Below are 9,372 nucleotides of genomic sequence, written 5' to 3'. Positions count from 1 at the left end.
CAAGCTACAATGAGCCACGTTAGTTGCCACGTTAACTTAGTTAACGTGGAAGCTAATGTGGAGAAAGCAAGTGATCGCCAACGTTAGTGACACTTACCTTTGTCACTAACATTGGGATGTACCACCACAAGCCACTATGAGCCACGTTAACTTCCACGTTAACTTAGTTAACGTGGAAGCTAACGTTGAGGATAGGATGATGAGCCAATATTAGTGACACTCACCTTTGTCACTAACGTTGGAGATGCCTATCATTACCACGTTAGAAGCCACGTTAACTTAGTTAACGTGGACTCTAACGTGGGAAGTAGGGGCACCTTGGAACGTTAGTGACCAAGGTAAGTGTCACTAACGGTCTCGAAGAATTGGCAAGCCTACGTTAAGAGCCACGTTAACTATGTTAACGTGAACTCTAACGTAGGGGGAGGGAGGACTCTCAACGTTATTGGAAAAGGCGAGTCCCAATAATGTGTGCGAAGGATCAAGAGGCAACGTTAGTGGTCACGTTGATGCCACTAACGTTGAAGTTAACGTGGATCATCCCTGGGTGAGGAACGTTAGTGAAAAAGGTGATTGCCACTAACGTTCTCGAACCCACACTCTCACTTAACGTTAACGCCACTAACGTCCTGAGCTAAACACCCTGCCTACTCCGCACTTTCTCTCTGCAAGTAAAGCTAAGCCCAGTGAAGAGTATAACTGCTTCAAACTCAAGATCCAAAGGCCCATATCCAAGACTTGAAGAACCAACTAAAACATCAGAAGAGTAGTATATATAGGGGTAGTTTTGAATCAAGAAGGAGCTTTTGGGGGATGAGAAATTGAGAACTACTCTCTGTATAATTTACTTTCTCTGCACTTCTAGTTCTAGTTTTCATGATGTATTATCCATCTTTGTTTTCCATTTTCAGAGCTATGAACAACTAAACCCCTTTCATTGGGTTAGGGAGCTCTGTTGTAATTTGATGGATCAATACTTATTTTCATTACACTTCTTCTATCTTTTCTCTTGATTTTACTAGAAAGCTTTCAATCTTCATCCAATTGGGTAGTTATCTTGGAAAAGAAGCTATTCATACTTGGATCTCTTCTGAACCATGGAAGAGGAATGAAGAGATCATGCTAGAAATGCTTTCTCATGTTGGACCAAATTGGGTTTGGTTGGGTATGGTGACTATAATCCAACCAACACTTGATTTGGGAATGCATGTGGTATAATCAGTGACCATACTTCATCTCTTCTCATGAGCAATTGACCAAGGAATTGGCTATTGATCAAGATTTGATAGATTGAATTACCAAGGAATTGGAATTCGATCACTTAAGATTGCCAAGGAGATCAATGAATGCATTGATTGAGGAAGAGATGAAAATGAACTTGATCCGGAGAATGCAACATCTCCTAAGCCCAATGAATCCCAATTTCTGAACTTACCCATTCTCTTTAATTTCTGCAATTTACTTTCATGAGCATCTTCCCCATTCCCAATTACAATTCTGCAATTTACTTTCCGTCATTTACTTTCAGCTCTTTACTTCCAGCATTTACATTTTCTGCTATTTACTTTCCCGCCATTTAATTTCCTGCAACTCTCAAACCACGTTCTACTTCGCTCAACTAGAACATTCCTCCAATTAAAGTTGCTTGACCAATCAATCCCTGTGGGATTCGACCTCACTCTATTGTGAGTTTTTACTTGACGACAATTCGGTATACTTGATGTGCGGAAAATGATCCGACACAAAACTCACCGGCAAGTGTATCGGGTCGCATCAAGTAATAAAACTCACGGGAGTGAGGTCGATCCCACAAGGATTGAAGGATTGAGAAATTTTAGTTTAGTGGTTGATTTAGTCAAGCGGATCAAGTGTTGGTTGAGTGATTTGTGATTAACAGAAATTAAATTGCATGAAAAGTAAAGGGAGAGGGGTAAATTGCAGGAAATTAAAGAGAACAGAAAATAAAAGTGCTGAATCTTAAAGAACAAGAAATTAAATGGCAGAAACTTAGTACGCAAGAAATGTAAATTGCAGAATCTTAGAGTACAAGAAACGTAAATGGCTTGAATTGTAAATGGATCAGGGATGTGGGATTGCAAAAATTAAACAAGAAAACAGTAAATCTAAACAAACAGAAACGTAGAAGCTGGATTCAATTAAACAGGATCTTAAATGCAAATGAAAATAAACTTGGTGTAGCAATGGAGCAAGGAAATTGAAATTGAAAGATGTAGATCTCAGGACTCAAGGAGACTAGATAACCAAGTCTAGATCTCACTGCCTTCTTAGATCCAAGTTTAGAATTTAATTGCAAGAGATTAGAAATCAAAACAGAAGAAAACTTGGATTCAAATCTCAATTCTCCAATGGTGCAGTGAAAGAAACAGAAAGAGATCTCAAGGTGAGATTGAGACAGAATTTCCTCAATTCTTCAACACCCAAGACTCTAAATCTCCAAATAGCTCAAAACCCAAAAGTTCTCTACTGTGAATACTATGAAAATTCTTAAAGAAAACTCTAAAGAAAAAAAGCTCCCTAAAACTTCAAATCCTAAGCTATTTATACACTTTCTTCAAATGATCATTAAGCCTTGAATTGGGCCTTTAGTCTTGATGGAATTGGGTTGATAGTAGCCTCCGTTGATTGCTCTTGGTGTTGGGAAGAAATCCATTAGTGAACCGGGCCATGAACCATTCACGTTTGAGTCAACGTTTGAGGCAAACGTTGACTCAAACGTCACTTGTGTAAAATTATGCAGCTAGGCCAAGATGCTGTCATCCACGTTTGGCTCAACGTTTGAAGTCAAACGTGAGCTCAAACATGGATCTCCCCATGCTCTCTTTTTGGCCAACGTTTGGCCCAACGTTTGAGGCAAACGTTGGCGCAAACGTGGCTCAATTACTCATAAATCATGGACTCTTCTTCATGCTAAAATGGCGCCAACGTTTGACCTCACGTTTGAGGCAAACGTTGGTGCAAACGTTGGCTTGCTTCAGGGGTGCTTTTGCTTGCTCTTCCTTGCCAAAATGTAGCCAACGTTTGACCTCACGTTTGAGGCAAACGTTGGCTCAAACGTTGCCATGCCCAGGAGTGTTCTTTCTCTTCTTTTTGGCGCCAACGTTTGACCTCACGTTTGAGGCAAACGTTGGCACAAACGTTGCCCTCCCTTGCTCCTTCTTCAGCCAACGTTTGCCTCAACATTTGAGGCAAACGTTGGCTCTTCTCCAGGGTGTGGTTGCACTCTTCCTCACGTTTGAGCCCAAGTTTGAGGCAAACTTTGGCTCAAACGTGAGTCCTTCCTCTTGCCTCTTGCTATCACCCTTTTCTTCAACCTTCTTCCAAGCTTTCTTCTACCTATCATCAACCAACAATTGCATCAAAGCTATGCTCTAATCATGAGAGTTATTCTTTTTCTTGTCATATAAGCAATTATGGCATAAAACTCATGAAAATGCATCAATTCATCCATAGTTGATTGAATCTAAGGAAACATGAAATTCCACCCAATTGGCTTACTTGTGGCTTAAGAAAGTGCATAAAACTAAATGAAAACAAAGGAAAAAGACTAGTGAAACTAGGCTAGGATGACTTGTCATCACAACACCAAACTTAAAACTTGCTTGTCCCCAAGCAAGAAAAGAATTATGCTCAAAGGTCCTTTCAATTATAATGGATTTGAAGAATTACATGTACTATTCTGTGAGTGAAGAGATTAAGTGACAGTGGGGTGAACTCTAAATTATGTGCTCATGCAAGGGCTTCAGTGCTTACTAGTCCCTACATCTTGGGAGTCTTAGGTCTTAGAACTTTCATCCAAATAATATCATGGAGATCTCTCTATAGGTAATCACCTTGAAGCAGCTTATCGTTTCTGTGCTTTGGCCTTGACTCTAAGTGTCATGTCTCAAAGCGGCTCTTTAGATAAACTTTCAATCAATACTCCTACACCAGTTGGTTTTAAGGTATTAGGTGTTGAAGCACCCCTTAGGATTTACTTGCTCAAGCCTCTCTCTTTGACACAGTTCGACCACAAGCATTTACTAGGATAACAACTCTTTGAGTTCTTGTTTCTTTCTTCTTTTTTTTTTTTTGCCTAGTAATTGATGCTTAGAGCCTTGGGCCATGTTCTTTTTGTTTTTGTATTTTCTTTATTTTCTTTTATTTTGTTTGCTGCTTCTTGGATCAATAAATATTTGAGAATCTCCACAACACTTCTTTGAACTCTATATCCCGCCTATGAGCTCTCATGCAAGTTTTCATAAGCATGCAACCTCAATACATAATCATACAACTAGAACCACCACTTTTTCTAATCTTTTGCTTGCCTCAAAATTGTTTAATTCCTCGTTTCTTCTTTTCAAAGAACTTTCATGTGATGCATTTTTGAAATATTGAGTGCAAACAAGTTTGGAGAGTATAGTGTTGTAAATGGTCAAGCATCTTGATTCTTGAATTGCAGTAAAACTATACTAGACAGAAGGACAGACAGGGGTATAATATCACTTTCAATCACAGCAATATCTGATAATGAACAATACAACCTTTTGGAGTTTACTTGATGTCCTCTTCCTCATCATCATTGCTGGTCTTCACATTCCTCTTTCACCTCTTTGATTGATGATGCTAAATCTTCCAAAAGTTTGTATGGTGCTCTGCAATGATATTGAAAGTTGCTTGTTCCCCAAGCACTTGAAAATTGGTTAGCATGCATAATTTATTTGTGGGCCTTTGAACTTACTTTGGTGTGGGAACACCAAACTTAGCACCTTGCCAATGGTTCTCATGCATCAGATTAACCATGTGTGAAACTCTTTTTCTTTTTCAAAAGCAATAGAACTAAAAACTAGGAAATAGCAGAATAGTTAACTAGTTCGTCTAGATGCTTGAAGCTAGCATTATGCAGAAAGTGAGAATGTGTTTTATGATGGGATTTTGGTGGAACACCAAACTTAGAATCCTTCATTCTCCTTTATATTGTTTTGGTGTGTAACACCAAACTTAGCTTCTTGCAATATAGATGAAGTTAATTAACCTTTTTATTAAAATAGCTATGAAAAGAGAACTACCTCAGGTTGGGTTGCCTCCCAACAAGCGCTTCTTTATTGTCATTAGCTTGACATCCTCTATGCTTGCTCAGCTCAGATTCTGAGCTTCCTTCTCCTTGTCCCATTGTCCTCCTAAGTGAGGCTTTGCTCTGTGATGCTCATCCTGGATGTGTGATTCTTTTCCTTTAGCACTCTTCTCACCCATTTCTGCGAGGTTCTTAGCCAGTTGTTGCATTTGCTTCTCGATTCTTCTGACTGAGGCTTCCTGGTTCTTCATTGTCACCTCTTGGTGTTTCATCATTCTCTCTATTAAGATCTCCAGATTGGTGATCCTCTGAGAGTCTTGTGAGATTATTTGGTTGTGGGTTGTTGGGGGTTGGAAGGGTGGGTAGTGTGGTGGTATGTAGTGATTGTTGTTGGTATGGTGGTGTTTTTGTAGGTTTGGGAAGTTGGGGTTGTTGTAGTTGAAGTCCCTTTGTTTCTACTGTTGAGATTCCCTCATTCTTAGGTAAGAATGTGGCTTCCATGGTGGAAATTGTGCATTCACTATAGTAGAATGTAGAAAATCGATTTGTCTAGCTATTGACTCCAATTGTTGCTGAGTTTGCTGGTGTAGCTGTTTGTTTTGATTCATGACTGCCTTCACTCCTTCAAGATTCATTACTTCCTTTTCTGAAATTGCATTCTGTGGTGTCTCAAATGAGTGTTGGTTATTGGCTCTTTTGTCATTGAACTCTGCAGTTCCTTGGCCAGTTGCTGTTGCTTTGAGTAGGCCATCTGAGAAGTAGTCCACCGCTCTTCTTGTTTCTGAGGTTAATCCTTCATAGAACGCTTGGAAACCCACTTTGTCACTTGCTTTCTTGTATCTTTCCCATGCTTTGAACAAAGGTTCTTCCTCTCCTTGTATGAATGGATGTATTCCCTCTTTCATCTTGATGTTTTGTTGGGATGAGGAGAATTTGGCTAGAAACTTGGCAACCAAATCATCCCAACTAGTGATACTTCCTTGGGGAAAGGTTTCAAGCCATTGTGCCGCTTCATCCTTCAGTGAGAAAGGAAATAACAAGAGCTTATAGGTATCATGATTTACACTATTGAGATTGACAGCACCACAAGTCCTCAGAAAAATGGATAGGTGCTGTTTAGGATCCTCCAATGGACTTCTACCATAGGAACAATTGTTCTTGATTAGTGTAATGAGTTGCGGCTTCATGTTGTGGTGTTCTTCTTTCTCAGAAACTCCTTCTTCAATGATATCCTTCCCTCTGGCCTCTCTTCTTTCCTGTGACATATAAATCAACAAACAGAACACACAGTGGTACTCTTGAAAATTGAGTATAGTTAGTTGAGACAAAACTTCAAACAGTTAGTGGGTTAGTCAAAAATTAAAGAAAAAGTGCTTGATCTAAACTACCACCTCACTTAATCATTGTCAATCTATTCAATCCCCGGCAACGGCACCAAAAACTTGATGTGCGGAAAACGATCCGACACAAAACTCACCGGCAAGTGTACCGGGTCACATCAAGTAATAAAACTCACGGGAGTGAGGTCGATCCCACAAGGATTGAAGGATTGAGCAATTTTAGTTTAGTGGTTGATTTAGTCAAGCGGATCAAGTGTTGGTTGAGTGATTTGTGATTAACAGAAATTAAATTGCATGAAAAGTAAAGGGAGAGGGGTAAATTGCAGGAAATTAAAGAGAACAGAAAATAAAAGTGCTGAATCTTAAAGAACAAGAAATTAAATGGCAGAAACTTAGTACGCAAGAAATGTAAATTGCAGAATCTTAGAGTGCAAGAAACGTAAATGGCTTGAATTGTAAATGGATCAGGGATGTGGGATTGCAAAAATTAAACAAGAAAACAGTAAATCTCAACAAACAGAAACGTAGAAGCTGGATTCAATTAAACAGGATCTTAAATGCAAATGAAAATAAACTTGGTGTAGCAATGGAGCAAGGAAATTGAAATTGAAAGATGTAGATCTCAGGACTCAAGGAGACTAGATAACCAAGTCTAGATCTCACTGCCTTCTTAGATCCAAGTTTAGAATTTAATTGCAAGAGATTAGAAATCAACATAGAAGAAAACTTGGAATCAAATCTAAATTCTCCAATGGTGCAGTGAAAGAAACAGAAAGAGATCTCAAGGTGAGATTGAGACAGAATTTCCTCAATTCTTCAACACCCAAGACTCTAAATCTCCAAATAGCTCAAAACCCAAAAGTTCTCTACTGTGAATACTATAAAAATTCTTAAAGAAAACTCTAAAGAAAAAAAGCTCCCTAAAACTTCAAATCCTAAGCTATTTATACACTTTCTTCAAATGATCATTAAGCCTTGAATTGGGCCTTTAGTCTTGATGGAATTGGGTTGATAGTAGCCTCCGTTGATTGCTCTTGGTGTTGGGAAGAAATCCATTAGTGAACCGGGCCATGAACCATTCACGTTTGAGTCAACGTTTGAGGCAAACGTTGACTCAAACGTCACTTGTGTAAAATTATGCAGCTAGGCCAAGATGCTGTCATCCACGTTTGGCTCAACGTTTGAGGTCAAACGTGAGCTCAAACGTGGATCTCCCCATGCTCTCTTTTTGGCCAACGTTTGGCCTAACGTTTGAGGCAAACGTTGGCGCAAACGTGGCAAAATTACTCATAAATCATGGACTCTTCTTCATGCTAAAATGGCGCCAACGTTTGACCTCACGTTTGAGGCAAACGTTGGCGCAAACGTTGGCTTGCTTCAGGGGTGCTTTTGCTTGCTCTTCCTTGCCAAAATGTAGCCAATGTTTGACCTCACGTTTGAGGCAAACGTTGGCTCAAACATTGCCATGCCCAGGAGTGCTCTTTCTCTTCTTTTTGGCGCCAATGTTTGACCTCACGTTTGAGGCAAACGTTGGCGCAAACGTTGCCCTCCCTTGCTCCTTCTTCAGCCAACGTTTGCCTCAACGTTTGAGGCAAACGTTGGCGCAAATGTTGGCTCTTCTCTAGGGTGTGGTTGCACTCTTCCTCACGTTTGAGCCCAAGTTTGAGGCAAACTTTGGCTCAAACGTGAGTCCTTCCTCTTGCCTCTTGCTATCACCGTTTTCCTCAACCTTCTTCCAAGCTTTCTTCTACCTATCATCAACCAACAATTGCATCAAAGCTATGCTCTAATCATGAGAGTTATTCTTTTTCTTGTCATATAAGCAATTATGGCATAAAACTCATGAAAATGCATCAATTCATCCATAGTTGATTGAATCTAAGGAAACATGAAATTCCACCCAATTGGCTTACTTGTGGCTTAAGAAAGTGCATAAAACTAAATGAAAACAAAGGAAAAAGACTAGTGAAACTAGGCTAGGATGACTTGTCATCAATACTTGCCGAAGGAAAATTGTTGAGAGACAAGTTTCCGTGCTATCATTCTCCCATGTAATTTACTTCTTCCATTCCAAGATTCTCAGGGTCATAAGCTTCTCCTTCAGAGGAAGCTTCTTTAGGACTGCCGGATGCAGCTTTCATTCCAGTCAGATTCTGAGAAATCATATTGACTTGCTGAGTCAATATTTTATTCTGTGCCAATATGGCATTCAAAGTATCAATCTCAAGAACTCCTTTCTTCTGAGTCATCCCATTATTCACAGGATTTCGTTCAGAAGTATACATGAACTGGTTATTTGTAACCACTTCAATGAGTTCCTGAGCTTCTGCAGGCATTTTCTTCAGATGAAGAGATCCACTAGCAGAGTGATCCAATGACATCTTGGACAATTCAGACAGACCATCATAGAATATACATAAGATGCTCCATTCTGAAAGCATGTCAGAAGGACACCTTCTGATCAATTGCTTGTATCTTTCCCAAGCTTCATAGAGGGATTCACCTTCCTTCTGTCTGAAGGTTTGGACTTCCACTCTGAGCTTGCTCATCTTTTGAGGTGAAAAGAATTTGGCCAAGAAGGTATTGACCAACTTTTCCCAAGAGTTCAGGCTTTCTTTGGGTTGTGAGTCTAACCATATCCTAGCTCTGTCTCTTACAGCAAAGGGGAAAAGCATAAGTCTGTAGACCTCGGGATTAATCTCATTGGTCTTAACAGTATCACAAATTTGCAAGAATTTAGCTAAGAACTGATGAGGATCTTCCAATGAAAGTCCATGAAACTTGCAATTATGTTGCATTAGAGAAACTAATTGAGGCTTAAGCTCAAAGTTGTTTGCTCCAATTGTAGGAATTGAGATGCTTCTTCCATAGAAGTCAGAAGTTGGTGCAGTAAAGTCCCCAAGCATCTTCATTGCATCTCCACCATTGTTGTTATTTTTGGCTGCCATGTCTTCTTCTTTT

The 9,372-nt window shown here is 39.7% G+C and overlaps 1 non-coding gene across 1 annotated transcript; it reads left to right on the top strand.

Moving 5' to 3' along the window:
- Positions 1–8,850: 8,850 nt before the first annotated feature.
- On the top strand, positions 8,851–8,954 carry LOC112780445 (small nucleolar RNA R71). The gene has a single exon (XR_003191282.1). It is a non-coding gene; the product is annotated as a small nucleolar RNA R71 (small nucleolar RNA).
- Positions 8,955–9,372: the final 418 nt, after the last annotated feature.

The sequence above is a fragment of the Arachis hypogaea genome, chromosome 19 (assembly GCF_003086295.3).
Source record: "Arachis hypogaea cultivar Tifrunner chromosome 19, arahy.Tifrunner.gnm2.J5K5, whole genome shotgun sequence".
In the NCBI taxonomy this organism is placed as follows: Eukaryota; Viridiplantae; Streptophyta; class Magnoliopsida; order Fabales; family Fabaceae; genus Arachis; species Arachis hypogaea.
The sequence above is the reverse complement of the archived record's forward strand: the minus strand, read 5'-3'. Positions and strand labels throughout refer to the sequence as shown.